This window comes from Acanthaster planci, linkage group LG09, assembly GCF_054643075.1.
Source record: "Acanthaster planci isolate LZ-2023a linkage group LG09, COTS_SCS, whole genome shotgun sequence".
Classification (NCBI taxonomy): Eukaryota; Metazoa; Echinodermata; class Asteroidea; order Valvatida; family Acanthasteridae; genus Acanthaster; species Acanthaster planci.
This window is the reverse complement of record NC_141785.1, coordinates 10,109,782-10,120,613: the sequence shown is the minus strand read 5'-3', so window position 1 is coordinate 10,120,613 and position 10,832 is coordinate 10,109,782. Positions and strand designations below refer to the sequence as shown.

Sequence of the window (10,832 nt, the reverse complement as noted above, 5' to 3'; positions counted from 1 at the left end):
GTTTTTTGATGTGAGGTGGCAGCATTGGCCAGAAATTAACTGCTTATACCGGTTGGCGCATGGTCACTAAAACCAGTGAGGGCACTGTTTCAAATCTTCAAATTTATCGCAAGGAATTTCTTCACCTGCTCCTTATTGTGTGGTATTTGTCATTTGTTCAACAGAGAGACCATACCCAAATCAAACCATGGGATGTATTACCATCCTTTGTGACAAACTTACACAAACACTCCAAGATACTTATAGTGTGTGGCACCAGTTGTACTAGATAATCCTCTCCCACTAATCTAAGGTTCACGGTTTCACTTTTACTTTACAGATTCCAGGCACTCTTTGGACAACATTCACAGTGTGTTCCACAAAACGGCCTCATCTAGCTTTCATGTCTCTTAGTCAGAGTCACTGGGGGAAATTGGACACAGCAGGATATCTTGAGCCGTGGTAATACCAGGCTCAAGTGTATGATTGTTCTATTCAACAATGGTTAATGTCCACATGTTGAATGTTTTGTTACGTTCACAGCACTGATGCCTGACTGTAGTGTGACATGGTTGAGTGTCCTGACTCGTCCACCTCTAGTCTCTGCCTACAGTACTAGTCAATGTCCTGGCACTGACACCATTGGGCACCTGTTGGAATCATAGCACATCACTGAAATGGACTCTGCAAGTTGAGGGTAACAGGTATGTGAGAATTTTCACTTTTTACTTACTGGCGTGAATGGGGTTAACTTTGTGGGGGGGGCACATTAGAAGCCCTCATTTTCCAGAGGAGAACACTCATTGAGGGGTCAGTTAACACTGACCAAGACCAAGACAGACTATTAAGCACCCCTTTTTTTTCTTTCTCAGTATCTTCAGGGGGGCTTGTAGTAATGCCTCTGTTCTTGGTATATAATTTACCTTGTTGCATTCGCCTGAGGTATATGGAGTGGCCTTTGGGTTTGTCAAAAGACCACTTCTGCACCAACCCTAGCTTGCTTTCTTCTCAAGCACTCTACTGGGGACTACGAGCAACAATGAGTCTTGAGTCGGGGAATATCCGATTCTTGGATGTCAACAGCAGCACTGTCTCATGTTGTGTGATGTTAGTTTTTGGAGGCCTTGTCTGATTGCACTACTGTGTTGTACATGTACAGACATTGTTTTGGTGTGATTGATGGATCTGTGCGATTGTTCCATCCTGCTCTGCTATCAGTTGATTGATCCTATATAAAAATATGTTGATCCTATTGCTGTCACTAGTAAAACTTTGAAATCCTGATCTTTTCTTTCCAATTCAGGGTTATGGAAAACTTTCGGAAGGGGCATTGAAGTCTGGGATTTCGTATGCAGATCAGTCCATTGACTAGATGTTCCAAACCATCCATCATTCAGGTGATATTAATTAAACTATCATTAACCTAAGTCATCACTCCAACTTGTCCTAAGTGTACCCTCCTTAGCCTACATGTAGCTTTCAACCATTAGGAAGTTAGATATGCATTTCATATCTTAAATTGGTCGTCAAAGTTTATTCAGAGTGTTAAAAAGGTTGGCAAAATTTACACATTTTGACCTCATCGACTTCAAGATCAGAGAGAGACTGACACACTTCAGTCAAAGCAGAAGATGAGCTTGATCTTTCACTGGTGAAGTTTCAAATATTACTGGCACATTTTATCCAGTTGTTTTACAGCAAAATGCTGTATTCCACATTTGTCTTCCCGATTCAGGGTTCACTGTTGTTGCCTTTTATGGTTCCATTTTCTTATTTAAAGTCATCGTGAATCCCTGACTAGAAGAGTGATCATCTATATTACATTTCTGTTAGTATTGCAGTAAAGAGCCCCATCCATTACTCTTTCAGAACAAGTTTGGATTGAGGCAAATGATAAAGAAGTATCTTGTTCATGGATCCAATGTGCACCAGGGGGTGGACTTTAGCATTGAACCTTTCAGGCCTACATAACTAATCCTAGCTTTTGTCTCAGCAACTTGAACTGATGGATGTGAGAGTATAACCATCATGGCTCTAATCTCAGTAAAGGCTGGACTTCAGCCTCAAACCCTTCCAGACTTGAGTGACCGGTCCAAGCTCTTGAGCTGCTTATGAGACTTAAGTGAATTTGAGCTTCAAGCAATCCGGCTTGAAAGACCAACCGTAGCTCTAGTCTCAGCAACATGTACCAGCCGGTGGAATTGAGCCTCAAACCATCCAGGATTGAGTGACCAATCCTTGCTTCAGTTGGAGTGAAATGAACAAGCAGGTGGACTTGAGCCTCAAACGATCCAGGCTTGATTAATCAATCCTGGCTCATGAGACTTTACCAGACGTAAATGAACTTGAGCATGAAACTATTCAGGTTGAGGGGCCAATCCTAGCTGTAGTCAGAGCAAAATGAACAAGGAAGTTTTAACACAACCGTGTCTTACTGAACAACGTTGATGCATGCGTGTCACTTTATTGGTGTGCTGGAGCATCATGCTCCCCACTACTACATCCCCCTTTCTTTAAAAGAAAAAAAAGTATTGACCATGATTGTTTTTTGAAAGTGTAGAGGCATATTTCTGCACTACTTATGCATTACAAAACTGGTCATTTGGCTTGGTTTCACATGTGGTTGTGCAATACCATTGTCATAAACAGAAAGTGCAAAATTAAAATTATCAATATCACTATAAAAGGATATTACTTTTATCCAATGCTGGGTTTTTTGTGCTTTTCACTTGTCAACCTATTTGGTTATTTTTCTTTCCAAGGAGATTTTTTTTCTCTCCTTGTTTTCAAACAAAAGCAAAATAAACAAAAATGTTTTTCTCTTTTTTGGGGGGATAATGTCAAATGTAAAGAACAGAAAAGGTTTCTTTTTTGAAAAAAAAGGTACATGCTAAACTGTCATCCTTTCTGGTGAATCAAGCTCTTTTTTTGTTATGAATTTTATATTTGAAAGTTCATTTTTTTTTGGTCACATTGAACTTTGAAATTGCACAACAGTCAGTAAGAGTTCAAAGTGTTCTCTGCAAATAGAGCATCATGGTACATAGTCTTTCAGGTATTTTGGCTTTGTGACCAAACGTCCCGATCATGTTTTGGTAGGTTCATGAGTCTGGCTTAGAGTTCTGGTTTTGGTCCTGCGTGGTTTTGTCCTTGGGTGTGCCTGGTTTCCTGCTTGGGGGTTTGGAGGGTCTGATTTTCTCAGAGGCAGATTTCTCCGGTGTCTGCACAGTTTCTGTTAATCCTGCTCTATCCTTGCGACTGACTTGGCTGCTTGGGGTGATTGACAGCATCGGTGGGTTTTCTGCTGTTTTGCGCAGGTGGACACAATTGCACCGATATCTGCCAGGGGGGTTTCCACAATGTATGATCGCTCGTCAAGTCTACGTGCAAGTGATGCTTTTTTCCATCCGTTCTGTCCTTGGATGAGAGGCTGCATGCGAACCGTGTCTCCCTCTTCAAGTGGGGGGAGGGTCTTAGCCAATTTGTTGTAGTTGTCAGCGTTGTTTCAAGCGATTGTGCTCATCTTTGACTTTGGGCTTCAGTAGGTTTGCTGTTGTGGGAGCAAGGTTCTTGTGCGTCGATTCATGAGTCTCTGTGCTGGACTGGATGTGAGTCCCTGTGTTGGTGTATTACGGTGGTCCAAGAGTGCCATGTAGGGATCGGTGTGTGATTTTGCAATCTTGATAAGGAGGCATTTTGCTGTCTTTCTTGCTGATTCGGCTTTCTCGTTGGTCTTGGCATTTCCTGGGTGCTCAAAATCCCACTCCTTAGAGAAATGGCTACAGAGTGTGGTAATAAATTGGCGGCCGTTGTCACTGATGAGTTGTGTAGGAGTGCCATAGCGAGCGAAATGGCCTTTGAGTTTCCGGATGACGGTTGCACTGCTTGTGTCTGGAAGGTGATCGACCTCCCAAAAATTGCTGTCGTAATCTACTGTGATCAGGTTGTCGTTGCCATTGAGGGAAAACAGATTAGTGCCAACTCTTTCCCATGGTTTGGATGGGACATCATGGGAGATCAGGCTCTCCTTTTGTTGTCGTGTTTCCATTGAGCAACAAACATCACAAGTACTGAGGAAGTGTTTTTTCTCACTGTTCATTCCTGGCCAGAACAAACTCAGGCGTGCTCTTCTCAGGCATCCATCTGTCCCCAAGTGTGATGAGTGGATTTTGTGCTTCATGTCTTTTCACAATGTTTGTGGCATGACGACTCTGTCGTCTCTGAAAATCATACCATCCTGGATCGCTAACTCATCACGATAGCTGTAGTATGGCTTTAGCTGCTCTGGAAGGGAGTTCCACTCATCCAGCCAGCCCTCGATGATTGTGTGCTTCAAGAGCTGAAGAGTGTCGTCTTTCGCTCTTTCACATTGCATCTGTGACAGGCGCTCCTCAGGGATAGGTAAGTAGGACACCATGTTGATTTCCTCAAAGCTGCTCTGGCTTTGGTCGGTGGGCTGGTCACCAACTGCACGTTACATTGTGTCGGCAAGGTACACATGCTCGCCTTGGCAGTATGTGATGTCGAAGTCATACTTTTGCAGGTGAAGGAGCATTCCTAGAAATCGCTTAGGCACCTTCACAAGAGGTTTCTTTGCGATCATCTTAAGTGGTTTGTGATCACTGACCAGTCTGGTGAACCTCCCAAAGGTGAACTGATGGAAACGCTCCATAGCAAAAACCACTGCTAGCATCTCTTTTCTATCGAGGCATAGCGTGATTCAGTGTCTGTTATGGCTCTGCTTGCATACGCTATTGGGCATCCCTTCTGCAGAAGTGCTGCACCAAGGCCAATGCCACTTGCATCACACTGCACAGTAAGTTCCTCTTTTGGATTGTAAAATGCAAAGATGGGTGCATCTATTACGATCTGTTTGACCTTGGCAAAGGCAGTTTCCTGTGTACGAGACCATTCCCATGCAACATCTGGTTTTGTCAGCTGTCGAATTGGCTCCAGGGTTTTGAACAGCCCTGGTAGGAACTTGGCAAGATAGTTCATGAATCCTACTAGCCTTTGCACCTCGTGCACATTTGCAGGTGCAGGCATGGTGGTCACAGCCGATACCTTTGCTGGGTTGGGTTTGAGCCCTTCATTGGTGATCATGTGGACCAGAAACAGTATTTCACTCGCACGAAACACTGATTTGTCCCTGTTGAGCTTGATGTTCTGGTCAGAGCATTGCTTAAGTAGCTTTTCAAGCTTAGCATCATGATCTGTGACTGCTTCTTGTTGGGCTCCACCTGTCCCATAGAACAGAATGTCATCGTCCACACAAATCACTCCTGCCAATCCATCAAGTGCCTGTTGTAGCCTCCGCTGAAATATCTCCGAAGAAACACGTGTCAAAGGGCAAACTGCACCGGCGGTAACATCCAAAGGGCGTGTTAAACATGGTCAAAATGCTTGAAGCTTCATCTAGCTTCAGTTGCCAAAATACTGAGCTCCTGTCTAATTTGCCAAACACCTTGGCATGGACCAGGTCAGGCAGGATGTCTTCGATGATGGGCAACTGATAGTGTTCACGTTTTAGTGCTTATTTGTTCAGTGGGTGAGGGTCGATGCATATTTGTAGTGCACTGTTCTTCTTCTCAGCAACCACCAACTGGCTGACCCACTGTGTTGGCTCATGCACTGCTGTAATGACTCCACTTTTCTCCGGTTGGTCGAGCTCATGTTTGACCTTGTCTTTGATTGCATGAGGCAGTGGTCTTGGGGGAAGAATGACGGATGTGATATCATCTCTTGTTTGTAAGCTGTAACCCATGAGCTGTGTGAAAGTTCTCTCCATTCATGGTGATGAGCTTCATCTGCTGACTTGCCTTACTACCGAGCAGTGGTGTAAGGTCATCGTTGACCTGATGAATTCCAGAGAGTACTTCTTTCCCAGTTTGGGGTTGAAGAGTTTCAATCTGCAACCTCCTTCTGCCTCTACTGTTGTCTTGTTCCACATGAGAAACGTCTTTGGGCTCTCAGTGATAGTGTATGCAGTGCCCTGAAGGCATTTCTTGGGGAGAATATTGACACTGGCACCGCTGTCAATGTGGAAGTTGATGGTCTCTCCATCAAGGACCATCTGTGCATATATATCCTTGTTGGGCTGAACTGCGTTCACAAGTGTCACATCATAGATGTACTCGGTGCTTGAATCACTATCATAACGTTCTGTGTCAGCCCTTGCCAGCGAATGAACATTCTTTATGCGCCATACCTTGGCAAAGTGATTTTTTCTTCCACATGCCTTACATGTCCAGCCATATGCTGGGCACTGTCGTCTGTCCCGGGGATGTGATTGGCCGCAAAACTTGCACATTTTTATGCGTTTTGAGCTTTTGGCCTGCCCCTTGCTTTTTTTCTGTCTGGGCTTTTGTTTTCTGGCTAGCCCTCTTTTTCGTTTCTTTGACTCTGTGCTTCGCCATTTGCTTGATTGGCATCTGTGCTTGGGTCTGGGTCAGCTGTGAATGCCTTGAGTTGAGACTCAGCTGTTTCCTTGCTTTTGCATATGTCTATGCATGTGGCAAGAGTCGGGTTACATTCACAAAAGTTGCTTTTGCATATGTCTATGCATGTGGCAAGAGTCGGGTTACATTCACAAAAGTTGCTTGTTTTTGCAAGTGATTGGAGATTGGCCAAGAAAGTTTTAAAGGTATCACCCTGTTCTTGCTGTTGCTTGTTGAACAGATACCGCTCATATGTCTCATTCACTTCTCCGATTGCGTATCTGGCGAAAGCTACGATTATCTTATCCAAATCTCTGCTGTCATTGTCGTCGGAGAACGTGAAGCTGTTGTATATCTCTAGTCCTTGTGGCCCGATTGAGTGAACAAACAAGGCTGTGCGGTAGTCTGGGGTCTGTTTGTGGAGCTATGTAACAACACTGTAGTTGCTCCACATCTGCTTCCATGTCTTCCACTTGTCTATGATCCCTCTGGCGACTTCCAAGGGCGGTGGTGGGCGAATACCGCTCACCGGTGTGGGCCGTTCACTGCTGCACCGACCTGTTCATGGTTCCGTGCATTGTCGCTAATGTGGTTGTTACTGTGTTCATCGGCACCCAAACTGTCTGTATCTGCCCGCGTCTGGGAGTCTGAGGCGGCCTTTTGCGATCCATTCTGTCCGCTAGCCATTTCTGGTCACACTCCTGTGTCGTACAAGACACTTCAGAGGATTTTACGTGAAAATTACGGAAAAATAGGTGCTGACCGCTGCCACTATGTAACACAATCATGTGTCAATACTGAACGACGACGCATGTGTGTCACTTTATTGGTGTGCTCGAGCATCGTGCTCCCTACTACTACAGAAGTGACCTTTAGCTACAAACCATCCAGACTAGAGTGAACAATCCTAGCTCTTGAGCCTCAAACCAGGCTTGACTGAACCGTTTCCTCAAACTATCCAGTCTTTAGTGACCAATCCTTGCTCTGGTCTCAGCAACATGACCTGGCTGGTGGGTTTGAACCTCAAACCATCTAGGCTTGAGTGACTAAGCATAGCTTTCCTTATATAAGCTCATGGACTTGAGCCTCAAACTATCCAGGATTGAGTGACCAATCCTTGGTGTAGTCTCAGCACCATGAAGAAACAGGTGGACTTGAGCCTCAAACTATCCAGGATTGAGTGACCAGTCCTTGCTCTAGTCTCAGAACTATGAAGAAACAGGTGGACTTGAGCCTCAAACCATTCAGGCTCTATTGACCAATCCTAGGTCTTAAGCCCTAATAACAAGGCTTGAGTCAACTTGAGACTTAGGGTGTTTTCAAAACAAGTGGATTTGGATTATATTTCAGTTTGCTGGTTCCAGTCAGAACTCGTACATTACTGTGAACGCTGCTTTAAAATGGCTGGCACAAAACAAAAGTCTGAGCCGAATCCGCTTTTTTGGAAAGTGCCCTATAACCAGGACTGAGTGACCAATCTCTACTCACAGCAATATAAACAGGGTTGAGATTTCTCAGCTTTTTAGCTGATTTCAGCTTTTTTGTTTTGGGTTTCAGCTTGTTTTCCTCATCACTGGCTGTGTACAAAGTATAGGAGATTTCACAGTTCAGCTTCTTTATGCCTTTTTCAGCTGTTTTCAGCTATTTTTATCATTGGTCAATCTGACCCCTGTATAAACCAGCAGGTGGACTTGAGCTTCCAATCATCTAGGCTTGAGTGACCAGTCCTAGCTCTTGAGCCTCTTACCAGGCTTGAGTTTAAATCGATTCTGATAACATCCAGGCTTGAGTGACCAATCCTAGCTCTGGCTTTAGCAACAAAGAAGGAGGTGGATGTGAGCCTGATGCCATCCAAGATTGAGTGACCAATCCTAACTCTAGTCTCAGTTATATCATGCATAGTAGTCAAACAAGACAGGGTAAATTTGAAGATTTTTGTATGAGCCATGTGTTGGGAGCATATGTTGTGATTTAAGATGTGCATGCGCTATTCACTAGACCACCAAACATAGTTTGAATTTTGTGATAATCTGATGATCTTTATAGGCAAAATTATGTAGGACGGAGTGCGCTGTCTACTTGTAGCCTGCTAAATACTGTTTGTAACATCAGTTAGAGCAAAACACTTGGTTTATTTCACTCTCCTTTTGTACTGACATACAGCTGCTCTTTAATACCAATATACAGCTGCCTGTTGTCATGTCAACTATAATTAAAAAACACACAAACAGTGTTTAGTTATTACATGATAAACAACTTCACTTGTAATAATACAACAAACCCTAGAATACTACCCCCAAAACCCAGCAGAAACTAAGGAAATAAACAGCAGTGAGGAATAAACCCGCCACAAGAGGGCGCTGTTGCATAAAAAATGGCGAGCGTGATGGTCTGACCTAAAGCACTGCAACGATATTAGAAATAATATGTGTCACATGTGCAGTAAAAAGGACCCTATTTAACCCCCGTAGATTAATATTAAAACCTTCCATAATAGAATCATTCTGACAATTAAAGACAAATGAAAAGACCTTACCGCTGGTGCGGGATCCAGGGTCCTACAACTAGACAAAATGAGTGATTTGTTGCCCAACGTATGGTGTGAAAATTTATACAGAAACTTATCTGATCCCTTCTACTCGTACTCTTGTTGCATGGAGCACACCCTCTGTAGATTACTTGAAGAGAGTCTGATTAAACCGTAACACTGTTAGTTAAATTTGGTGACAACTAAACATCCACTGTCCTACATGTGTATAATATCCTGAAACACTCTTGCTTTTTTTCTTGTTCCTGTAGGCAAAAACCAGCAGCAAGCCCGAAGATGTTACTGTCTGAAGTGTGTTATTTGCCGCGGCTTCCTTTGACAAACCTAGGCAGCACAAACCAGATGCTACAAACGCTCAAAGATTAGATTTGCAGAAAAAAGTGTACAGATTATCTTCCAATGGTAAACATGGTTTAAGGCTTTTTGCCTTGTTTGGAACAGATTCAAGCTTTTTGGATCAGGGAATACAAGTAGATGTTTTTCAGTTAAACGTAACAACTTCTTTTTACATAACAAGCCCATATTTTAAGAACTGCTTTTCAGGGTGTATTTTTGTGTATAGAGAAAGACATCATGCATGTTTTAAGTTACTTTGTCATATCCGAGTAAATAAAAATTAATTACAAAGCATTAGACAAATTGTTCACTTAAGTGGAAACATTTCAAAATGTCTGTCATATGTACTGTTCATAATTGCACAAGGTAATCACTATCATCTCTTTAATTAACATGTGAAATAGGACTCAGAAATTCTTGAGAAACCTGGAGAAATTAACTGATGTACCATTTTCCTGCATTTTCGAGAATTAATGCATAATTTTCGTCAAATTGTAGGAACTTCTTGTTGGAAAAAAAAACGGTACCTGTAATGGCCATCATGTTCCTAGAAAGTATATAGCAAGATAGACTTTGAGGCTTACTACCAAACTTTCTTATATGTGCCCCAAAAAGTTAAAAATTTAGATGCCCTGAAATTTCAGTCTTTGCAGAATCTCAATTTCAGATGTTCCACAAACAGTTGAGTTTTTTGTGACAAACATAATTTACATAGGTAGAAATGGATATTTAAATATAGAAAGTCTTGGAAATATATTGTGGAGTATATATACTGAAGTATATGCAAGGTCTGAATAATTTGTCTATTCTCTGTCTTGCATATTCAAATAGCTGCTTTTGTTATTTAAATTCATGCAGATAAGCTGTGCCCTCTGACCTTTTTTGAAATTGCGCAATCCTAACCTTTAAATATAAGTTCCGAAATTATTTTCTTGAAGAGGCCTGTGGCCTGGTGGTCAGTGAGCTGGCTGTCAGGCCAGGGGACCCCGGTTCAAATCCCGGGGTCCCCAGGAAAAGAAGGTTTTTTTTTTTTTTTTTTTTTTTTTTACTAAGTTTTTTAGCAAAATTGTGCATGCCCACCTGGAATTGAACCCAGGTCCTTGTGCATTGCAGTTAGTGTCCTTAACCGCTATGCCACGGCACTTACTTGAATAAATGTGCTCGTTTCTAAATGTTAAACCTTCCATTGTTTGGACTTAGAATATTTTTCAGCCACACTCTGTGCTGGAGACAGGCAAGGGTGGAAGTCCTAGGGCCTAGAAGTCTGAGAGTTGATAGGAAGGGTAGAGTGGATGGCTTGGTAGATGAGGGCTTGGGACTATCAGTATTAGAGCTCTAAGGATCTCATGGGGTTGATCAAGGACATAGCTTCTTAACATTCCATGTTGCCACTGGGCATATTGTAGCTGTTGTAGGATTGAGACTTAAAGGCTCTGAGAGGGAACTTTATATAAGGAGCTTGGAAGATGTTTAAGACTGGCAGGGCTTAGGATGGGGCTGCAATGTAAAATACAAAGATGGGAAACATGTAA

General features: G+C 42.8%; 1 protein-coding gene across 11 annotated transcripts in view; it reads left to right on the top strand.

Moving 5' to 3' along the window:
* LOC110980675 (uncharacterized) overlaps positions 1–10,082 on the top strand; it is a 31,628-nt gene extending 21,546 nt beyond the window's left edge. For 9 of the 11 annotated variants that reach the window (XR_015426347.1, XR_015426350.1, XR_015426352.1 and 6 more), the window contains 3 exons: positions 523–683; positions 1,283–1,376; positions 9,216–10,082. The gene's annotated coding sequence lies outside the window, so the exon portion shown is untranslated. Of the gene's footprint in view, positions 1–522; positions 684–1,282; positions 1,377–4,088; positions 4,385–9,215 lie in introns of those variants that run through there. The other 2 variants (XR_002598337.2, XR_015426354.1) reach the window with 2 other exon arrangements.
* The last annotated feature ends 750 nt before the right edge of the window (positions 10,083–10,832 follow it).